This window comes from Gossypium hirsutum, chromosome A03 (genome assembly GCF_007990345.1).
Source record: "Gossypium hirsutum isolate 1008001.06 chromosome A03, Gossypium_hirsutum_v2.1, whole genome shotgun sequence".
NCBI lineage: Eukaryota > Viridiplantae > Streptophyta > Magnoliopsida > Malvales > Malvaceae > Gossypium > Gossypium hirsutum.
Genome location: NC_053426.1, coordinates 59415302 through 59426669, shown reverse-complemented (window position 1 = coordinate 59426669; position 11368 = coordinate 59415302). Strand labels below are relative to the sequence as shown.

At 38.1% G+C, this 11368-nt stretch overlaps 1 non-coding gene across 1 annotated transcript; it reads left to right on the top strand.

The window, feature by feature from the left end:
* The first annotated feature begins 638 nt into the window (after positions 1–638).
* Positions 639–745, top strand: LOC121226754 (small nucleolar RNA R71). The gene has a single exon (XR_005924435.1). It is a non-coding gene; the product is annotated as a small nucleolar RNA R71 (small nucleolar RNA).
* The last annotated feature ends 10623 nt before the right edge of the window (positions 746–11368 follow it).

The following is an 11368-nucleotide window of genomic DNA, read 5'->3' as shown; positions in this document are numbered from 1 at the left end:
CAAGTCCTTGGATCGATGCTTGTTTATTTTTAAGTGTTGTCTCGGTGTTCTAAAAACGGGTTTCTAACACCGATATAAACTTTGAGAGCATCTCTTCAAGGTTCAGCTTCTTTTCCTGTTGACAGGGTAGTTGTTGAAAACCTAGAGGATGTTGTGGTCGTTGATTTCCTTGACCGCCCCATGAGAAATTGGGGTGGTTCCTCCAGCCTGCATTGTAAGTGTTACTATATGGGTTATTTTGGGATTGAGAGTTATTGTTACCCATATATTGGACTTGTTCCTCCTCGATGATAGGGTTGAAGGGTTGATACTTTGTGTATGCTCCTCCTCCATTTGTTTCACACCTCATTCCTGGTTGTACCTGAGTAGAACCAAGTAAACCATCAATCTTTTTATTTAGAAGTTCTACCTGATTTAATAGCATAGTAACCAAATCGACATTATAAACGCCTACTGTTTTCGTTGGCTTAGTCCTCATGACTTGCCACTGATAGTTATTCAGTGGCATATCCTCTATAAACTCATAGGTATCTTCAAGTGTTTTATTATTGATGGTTCCGCCAGCAGCTGCGTCAACCATTTGTCGAGTCGAAGGATTCAGGCCATTATGGAACGTTTGAACCTATAGCCAAAGCGGTAACCCATGGTGAGGGCACCTTCTCAGTAAGTCTTTGTATCTCTCCCATGCATCGTAAAGAGTTTCTAAGTCCATCTGTACAAACGAAGAGATATCATTACGTAATTTAGCCGTTTTAGCCAGTGAAAAATATTTTAATAGAAAGTTTTCGATCATTTGTTCCCAAGTAGTGATTGACCCTCGTGGAAATGAGTTCAACCACTATTTAGCTTTGTTTCTCAATGAAAAAGGGAATAACCGAAGATGAATGGCATCATCAGAAACACCATTAATTTTAAATGTATCCCATAGTTCTAAGAAGTTTGCTAAGTAAGCGTTGGGATCCTCATCCTGCAAACCATCAAACTGAACAAATTGCTGCATCATTTGAATTGTGTTAGGTTTTAGTTCAAAGGTATTTGCAGCTACAATAGGTCTAACTCTGCTTGATTTAGTTCCTGTTAAAGAAGGTTTAGCATAATCATACATAGTGCGCGGAGCAGGGTTTTGATTAACCGCAATTACAAGAGGTAGCTGATTGTCTTGGTTTTCAGCCATCTCTTCGGTTTGGGGTTGAGTATCGTCCTCCTGCTCGTTCTCTATGTATCTGAAGCTTCGCCTTATTTCTCTTTGGTTTCTACGAACTATGCGATCGATTTCTTCGTCAAACAGTGGTGGTCCTGACGGTTTTCTTCTACCCATAAACTATAAAAACCTGTCCAGAGAAAGAAAAAAACTAATAAATAATAATAATAAGAAAAATTAAATTAATTTAAATTGCAAGAAAAATAAATGGCTCAAGTAATAAAAATTGAGCGTTCCTAATATCTTAGTTCCCCGACAACGGCGCCAAAAACTTGATCGCGTGATTTCGTGATAGGTTTTAAATATTTATAATTAATCGTTCTTGAAAGTAACTATTATCGCGATGCAGGCAAGTGTACCTATCAAATAGTAGTATATTTTAGGAAGACCGGATTGTCGAACCCAAAGGAACTAAAAATACTAGTAATGACTGTCTTTTTATTATCTAGCCTAAGAATAAAGAGGTTTTTGTTTTAACTAACTAATTATCTAAACTAAGAATTCACATAGAATAGAATTGGAGAATTGATTTTGGGAAAAATCGATTGAATTAAGACAATACCTAAGGAAAAATCCACCTAGCCTGTACTTGTTATTCTGGCTTCGAATCGGACGATTTATTCATTTAACTTGTTTCGTAGAGATCCCTAAGTTATGTTATTATCCCTATTCAAGACTAATAACGTCTAATCCCTAGATTGAATAATTGAGACCTTTCTCTAATTAACACCCTAGGGTTGCATTAACTCGATCTATGGATCCCTTATTAGGTTTCACCCTAATCCGGCAAAATCCTATCACCCAATGTCTAGGTGCACAAACAACTCCGCTTAATTATAAAAAATGTACTCTTAGACAGGGTCTATTCCTCCTCTGAATAAAAGCTTATCTTGAATCAATATCCTAAGATAACAAAACAAGAATTAAGAACACATAATTAAGAACAAGTTAAATATTTATCATACAATTCAGAAAATAATAACAAGATTCGTCTTAGGTTACATATCCCTTAGGTATTTAGGGGTTTTAGTTCATAACTAAATAAGAGAGCATCTCAGAGTAATAAAGAATACAAAACATAAAGAAAACCCAAAACTCCTAAAGGGGAAATCGAGGAGAGATCTTTAGTCTTGATGGTGAATCCAGCTGCTGAGATGGATCAATCGGCTTCCTTGGAGTAATTCCTTACTCCCTCTTCTGTCTACCCCTTTTCTTCCTCCTCTAGGGTGTATTTATAGGATTTGGAATGCCTAAGAGCCCTCAGAATTAGCATTTTCTGAATTGGACTCAACTTGGGCTCGGTAAGGACACACCCATGTGACACACCCATGTGCGATTACTTCAGGCTGTGCTTGAGCCTGCCAAATTAACACGGCTGTGTGGTTTGCCCATGCAAGGAAGTCCAGGCCATGTTGATTTCATACTTTGGCTCATTTTCTCCGTTTTTGGCCCATTTCTCGTTCCTTTCGCTCTCCTATGCTCTCCTAAGTATAAAACATGAAATTAAGGCATTAGGAGCATCAAATTCACCAATTCTAATGGGAAATCATCCATAAAATGCGTTAAAATATGTATAAATTACGGTTTATCACGCTTACTAAGCTATATTAGCTTATTATGTGTATATTTGTTTCTGTTTTATAGATCTGGATTAACATTACAAGCTCGGGGATCATCAACAAAGTCTATCACACTATCTATAGTCTTGGCACTTAAATAGTCGAACTTGAACTATGGCATGTATAGGTTGGATTTTATTTTGAAATATTAGATTTTTGGGTCGTGTATAATTTAGCCATACGAAAATAGCTTAAGTGTTATGCTTGAGTTTGGTTTGGCTAGACTATGGTTGGAGCTCGTTTCAATTATTTTGCTATATGCCATGGGCTAGAAGTAATTATGTTATGCGTTTTGAGTATTGAATTTAATTATAAATCTTGGATGTGGTATGAAGGTGATTAGCTTGGATGTGTATAATACTAAGATAAAGTATGCTTCTGGATGTTGTTTATTATATTTAGTGTTAATCTAATATGTTTTTAGTAATAAAGATTTATGAAATTGGTTTGATAATTCGGTAATGGAAACCTTGGATAGATGTGTGAATTAAATATATAATTTGGTTTTGCATGGCATTAAATAAGGGAAAATATTCCATGATTGTTTTTTTCATTTACTTGGTATGAAATTAATTAATAAAGTGTGGCTTTGGTGCCTAGGGTGAATGCGCACTAGAATTAAACCTTAAGGTATATTTGACTATGTTATATTGAATTTAAATTGTATATGCAGTTGTTTGCTAAACTGTGAAATAAGTTTCAATTAGTTATATTATGAGCTTATGCTAGGAGTTTTTATTTATGCATGTATATATATATGTTCGAATAGATTCATTAAATTTTATTAATGTACCAAAACAGAAATCACATATAAATTTACAATATGGTGCTGCATGTAGGAATAAAGAGGCTAATAATGAAATTTATTTTCCATCAATATATAACTTATGTAAGTGCATGGCTTATTTAAGAACATGTTTAATACTCAACAATAAAGATATCGATGAGTCATATGTTCGGTATAGGTATAAGCTATGCTGATGTAGTTTGAGGTATATTTTATTTATACTATGTGATGAATGATAAAATTTTTAGGTTCTGATATATGAAATGATTATACCACTGATGTGATATTAGGGTCGAGCTGTAATATATAATGCATAATTGTATGATTTGTAATATGATCAGCAATGCCTTATAACTCTAATTCGGTGACGGATATGAGTTAGGGGTGTTACATTTTATTGGCATCAAAGCTACAGTTTAGTCGGTTCTAGGACTAAGGTAGCGCCTGTGAGTCTAGCTATACATGCCATAATTATATAATGTGATAGTGTGATGACTTCTGACATTTGAAATGTGTTTTCATATAGTAAATCGATCCTGACAGAGCTGTAGCTGATGATGTCGAGAGTGTAGCGCCTGCACCTGCGCCAGGGGCAGTGCAGGCTGATTCTCGACCGACTTCGAGTAATCCAGAAAGTGATGCTAAACAAGCCTTCTATCAAATGATGAATGACTGGTTCACCCAATATATCCGGACTAACCCGGGTACACAACAACCTCCAGCCTTGATTAATCCATCTTCCATGCCTTCTGTACACCAAGTAAGTGATCCGTTGTGATTGAATAGACCTCCTGTTGATAAAATCAAAAAACATAGAGCTGAGGAGTTTAAAGCCACTGATGATGATGATGCTGAGCAGGCTGAGATCTGCTTGATAATACCATCTGTTTGTTTGATGAGCTGTCTTATACTCTTGATGAATGTTTGAAATATGCTATATCTTTACTTTGAGACACAGCATACCACTGGTGGAATACCATAGTATCAGTAGTCCCGAGAGAGCAAGTAACCTGGGAATTCTTTCAGACTAAGTTCCGTAAGAAATATATCAGTCAGAGATTTATCGATCAGAAGTATAAAGAATTTCTGGAGCTAAAACAAGGTCAGATGACAGTGACAGAGTATGAGCGAAAATTTGTGAGACTCAGTCGGTATGCCCGAGAGTGTGTTTCCACGGAAGTCATAATGTGTAAAAGATTTGAAGATGGGATGAATGAAGATATTAAACTGTTAGTTGGCATACTTGAGATAAAAGAGTTTGTGGTACTTGTTAAGAGAGCCTGCAAAGCTAAAGAGCTCGGGAAAGAGAAAAGAAAAGCTAACTATGAAGCTAGAGATACACGCAAAAGAACATCCGGTAAGTCATTCCAGTCGGCATCAAAGAAGTTCTGAGATGATTTCAGCCATTCTAAAGCTACTTTAGGTTACTCCAGACAAGATCAGAATAGGCCACCAGTGAGCTCGAGAGCTATCTCAGTAGCGAGTGTGGGTAATGCCGGGTCAAATCAACCCGAGTGTAAGCACTATGGTGAACGACATCCCGACAGTTGCAGGTTACATGATTGGGCCTGTTTTAAATGTGGATCGACAGATCATTATATTCGAGACTGCCCAATGTTAGCTGTGGAAAATCCAGTGCAAAATACGAGATTAGGTAACACCGCAGCTCGAGGTAGACCACATAGAAATGTTGGTAATACGAGTGGTAGTCAGAGAGGGACTAAAGATACGACAGTTAGATTAGAGGTTCGTGCACCTGCTAGAGCCTATGCTATACGTGCACGAAAGGAGGCTTCATCCCCAGATGTTAATACTAGTACATTTACTCTTTGTGATACTAATGTAATTGCATTGATTGATTCTGGTTCTACTCATTCTTATGTATATGAGACATTAGTATTCAGCAAGACTCTGCCTGTTAAGTCCACTGAGTTTGTGATTAGAGTGTCAAACCCCTTGGGTCGGTGTGTTATGTTTGACAAAGTGTGTAAGAATTGTCCCCTGATGGTTTGAGATCTGTGCTTTTCGACTGATTTGATGTTGTTGCCATTTGATGAGTTCGACATAATTTTGGGTATGGACTGGTTAACGGTACATGATGCTATTGCGAACTGCAAAAGAAAGACCACTCATCTAAGGAGTCAGAATAATGAAGTTATTCGGATTGAATCTAGTGATTTGTATGGTTTACCAGCAGTGATTTCATCGATGCTAGCTCAAAAATATGTGAGAAAGGGGTGTGAAGCTTTTTTTGCCTACGTGCTCGACAGTGAAGCGGCTGAAAGAAATATTGAATCAGTACCTATTGTATGTGAGTACCCGGATGTGTTTCCAGAAGAATTACCAAGTTTTCCACCTATTCGGGAAGTAGAGTTTGGTATTGAGCTAATGCCTAGGACCACTCCGAATCCATAGCTTCATACAGAATGACACCTACAGAATTAAAAGAATTGAAAGCTCAATTGTAAGAATTGACAGATAGAGGCTTCGTGCGACTGAGTTTCTCTCCGTGGGGTGCACCTGTGTTGTTTGTGAAAAAGAAAGATGGAACTATGAGAATGTGCATTGATTACAGATAGCTTACCAAGGTGACTATAAAGAATAAGTATCCGTTGCCATGAATTGATGATCTATTTGACCAACTGAAAGGGGTTCCAGTATTTTCGAAGATAGATTTGAGATCAGGCTACTATTAGTTGCGAATTAAAGATTCAGATGTGCCAAAGACTGCCTTCAGAACAAGGTACGGATACTATGAGTTTTTGGTTATGCCCTTCGGACTCACTAATGCACCTGCTATTTTCATGGACTTAATGAATCAGATCTTCAGACCGTATCTGGACCAATTTGTGGTTGTGTTTATAGATGACATTTTGATCTACTCTCGTTGTAACACCCCGAACCCGAGACCGTCACCGGAGTCGAACACGAGGTGTTAACAGACTTTAAAAAAATTTCCAGACACTGCCAATCTGCATAATAGTCGCTTTAAAAATCATATCTTGAGTTCAGAAACTCGGAATCCAATTCCGTAAATTTTACCTGAAACTAGACTCATATGCCCATCTACATATTTTTTTCTAGAATTTTTGGTCGGGCCAATTAGTACAGTTTATTAGTCAAAGTCTCCCATGTTACAGGGATCGACTACCCTGACCTTTGCGCATTACAACTTAGATATCTCCCTGTACAGGGCTTCAATACTGATGCCATTTGTTTCTATAGAAAATAGACTCAGAGAGAAATCTATACATATATGTCTTGACTCCTAATTGTCTCTGGTTAATTTATAATGAATTTCCAAAGTCGGAACAGGAAATCCAGAAACCGTTCTGGCCCTGTCTCACAAGAACCTGAATATCTCCTAACATACTGTCCGTATGATTGTTTCGTTACTTTCCTATGAAAATAGATTCATCAAGGTTAGTTTACATAATTTATTCACTATTTAATTCCATTCCTACTATTTTTAGTGAATTTCCAAATCTACATCAATGTTGCTGTCAGCATCTGCCTTTAAGGTAGACTTTACCTATTTCATAGTTTCCATGATTCAACTAGCCCTTTTTGCATAAGTAGCACAATTTATGATAGTGATTAACCATTCCCATGGCCAATCCTTGTCAAGCATATCCACACCAAATGATTATAACATTATACTCAAACATATATAAGCCATTTTCGCATGGCTATCCAAAATTATAAAAGTCCAAAGGGTCCATGACCCACAACAAACGGGTAGTCCTATACATGCCATTTCGAAGTTCAACCAAAATTGTACTAAAAGGGGGGGCTTTGATAGTGTGGGCGACTTTGACTTCAAGATCCGAGTCCGATAGCTGGAGAACCAAAATCTATAAAATAGAGGATCAAAGAAACGGAGTAAGCAATTTATGCTTAGTAAGTTTTGAGCAAGGAATTCCAGCACAGCAAAAGTATAGCATTCATATAGCTAAACGAATAATTTCATATGCACAAATTTTCGATATCATACTTGCTTCACATTACCAACCCTTATGTACATACACAAAAGATCAACTTAGCCAAAGGCCGGTAGCTCGTTTATCAACTGTGCGAATACTTATTTGTAAGGGCTCAACTAAATTCAAGCACATACGAAACATACCTCAATGTTGGGATGTTTCTAGAGTATTTACTGAAATTTTTACAGCAACATCATTCATTCCCAAATCACGTACCTTCGGAATTTAACCGGATATAGCTACTCGTTCAAATGCCTTCGGGACATAGCCCGGTTATAGTAACTCGCACAATTGCCTTCGGGACTTAACCCGGATTTAGTAACTCGCACAAATGCCTTCGGGCTTAGCCCGGAATTAGTATCTCGCACAAATGCCTTCGGATCTTAGTCCGGATATGGTCACTTAGCACAAAGCCTTCGGGACTTAGCCCGGACATCATTCAAATAACCATGCACATTTAACAATAAATCATGGCACATTCGTATTTCGTTTTCGTTAGTAAAACTCAAACACAAGACATTTATCATTACTGCAATTTCGGCTCAATAGCCACACAAAGAGCATGATTTTGGTTTGCTTAAAACATGATCTAATCAAATCATAATTTAAGCTCTTTTACTCAAGAACTTACCTCGGGTGTTGTCGAACGATTCCGATAGCTATTCGACCACTTTTTCCTTCCCTTTATCGGATTTATTTCCCCTTTGCTCTTGAGCTTAATTAAACAAATAAATTGATTTAATCATTTGATCATCGAAAAGAGGAACACAAGGCACTTAGCCCATATTTATACATTAGACATTAAAGTCACATATGTATGGAATCATGAATCAAACTCAACATTTTAGCTAATTTTTCCCCCTTGGCCGGATATGCATGTCTATTTTGGGGCCGATTTCAACACTTAATACATTCTACAAGTATGGTCACTTGTATTGACTAAACACCCTTTTTGTTTCAAGTTCAAAACTTGGCTAATACACACATATATACACTAGTAAAGCATCCTCTCCCTTTCCATCAATTTAACACATGCATTACTCATTAATATACAAAAATTATATTCGGCCTTAGCACACAACTTGCTAGCCGATTCTTCTCCATTTAGCAACCAATGCACATATGTGCTCACTCAAAAATGCTAAAAAGAAGATTCAAGAATCATCAATCCACCATCACATGCATCATTACAAAGCTTTACACTTAGCATGCAAATGACATCAACACAAATCCACCTTAGCCGAAACTTAACTCATCTTCATGCCTCATCACCACAACATCAAACATCAACCAAGAATGATGCATCCATGGCCGAGTGTCATTTCCATCACATAGCAAGATTTAGACCATGGGCTAGGTAGAACTCAAGCTAACAAATAAAACATGCATGCATCTCATGGAACATCACCAAACATACCTTAGCCTAGTCACATGCATGGCCGAACCTCTTCAACCTTTCTTCTTCCTTCCTCCTTAAAATTTTTGGCCAAAGATGAACCAAAGGATGAGCACTTTTTTTTTGTTTTTCTTTCTAGTTTCGGCTAAATGAAGATGAAAAAGGATGAACAAAATTTTCTCCTTTCTTTTCTTTAACTCACGGCAATGGGGGGGGAAGACAACCACACACATTTTTTTTTTGTTTCCATCATATTCCCTTTCATTATTTTATGCCCATGCTCCTTATTTTATTTTTCCTAACATACCTCACTAACATAACATGTTTGTGACATGTTTCCACTCATGATGCACTAACACAACATGTCTATGACATGTTTTTGCCCATCACACTTGGTCTACCATGCTTGTCATGGCCGGCCACTACTCATTAGGGGGGAATTTGACATGCAAGTCCCCCCTTTTTCCACATGCACTAATAGGTCCTTACGCATTGACCTATCACATTTTAAAATTTTCTCACGTAAGTCCTATTTGATGAAATTCACTTACAATTAACAAAATTCAAACACGAAATTTTCACACATGCACATGTACATATAATGAGCATCAATTATGACGGTTAATTATTTTTATGACTCGGTTTAGCGGTCCCGAAACCACTTCCCGACTAGGGTCAATTTTGGGCTGTCACAACTCTCCCCCACTTAAGAAATTTTCGTCCCCGAAAAGCTTACCGGTAAATAGGTTTGGGTATCGTTCTTTCATCGAGCTCTTGGTTTCCCAAGTAGTTTCCTCGATCCCGTGTTTGAGCCATAACACCTTCACTAACGGAACCCTTTTGTTCCGCAACTCCTTTACTTCACGAGCTAGGATACGCATCGGTTCTTCTTCATAACTCATATCGGCTTGAATTTCAACCTCTGATGGGCTAATTATGTGTGATGGATCAGATCGATAGCGTCGAAGCATCGAAACATGAAAGACGTCGTGAATCTTTTCAAGCTCAGGGGGCAAAATCAATCTATACGCAACCGGACCAACTCGTTCAGAGATTTCGTACGGCCCAATGAATCTCGGGCTCAACTTGCCCTTAAGGCCAAATCTGAATACCTTCTTCCAAGGCGAAACTTTAAGAAACACTTTATCTCCCACCTGATATTCAATGTCCTTTCGTTTCAAATCCGCATACGATTTTTGACGATCTGTGGCTGCTTTCAAACTTTCATGGATTACCTTTACTTTCTGTTCGGCATCCTTAATCAAATCAACTCCGAAAATTTTACTTTCACCGAGCTCGGTCCAAAACAATGGTGTACGGCATTTACGATCGTACAAAGCCTCGTAAGGTGCCATCTTAATACTTGATTGAAAATTATTGTTGTAAGCGAATTCAATCAAAGGTAAATACCGTTCCCATGAACTACTGAACTCGAGGATGCAACATCTCAACATATTCTCAAGTATCTGAATTATCCGCTCAGATTGACCATCGGTTTGGGGATGAAAAGCAGTGCTAAAATTCAGCTTGGTACCCAAAGCTTGTTGCAATTTCCTCCAAAATCGCGAGGTGAATCTCGGATCTCTATCCGACACGATAGAAATAGGTACCCCGTGTAATCTCACAATCTGAGAAACATACAATTCGGCTAGTTTATCCAATGAAAAATCCGTACGCACGGGGATAAAGTGAGCCGACTTAGTCAGTCTATCAACAACAACCCAAATCGCATCCTTCTAACTTGTTGACAATGGCAGTCCGGACACAAAGTCCATTGTGACTCGATCCCATTTCCACTCGGGTATCATGATCGGCGGAAGTAATCCTGAAGGCACTTGATGTTCCGCTTTCACTTGTTGACATATTAAACATCTCGAAACAAAGTCGGAGATGTCTCGTTTCATACCATGTCGCCAAAACCAACGTTTCAAATCGTTGTACATTTTCGTACTCCCCGGGTGAATTGACATTCGGCTACAATGGGCTTCGTTCAGAATCATCGAAATGAGTTCCGAATTCCTTGGAACACATAAACGACTTCTGAACCTCAAACAATTATCATCATCAATTTGAAACTCCGATTCCTTGTTCGGAGCACACTCAGCCCGTTTTGCAACCAATTCATCATCAACTTTCTGGCCTTCACGAATTTGATGAATCAATAATGGTTTGGCTTTTAATTCAGCTATTAACCCATTGTCGGGTAGAACAGACAAGTGCACATTCATCGCTCGTAAAGCAAACAATGATTTCCGGCTTAAGGCGTCTGCAACCACATTAGCCTTTCCTGGGTGGTAATCAATGACAAGCTCGTAATCTTTCAACAACTCAAGCCAACGTCTTTGTCGCAGATTTAAGTCTCTTTGAGTCATAAAATATTTG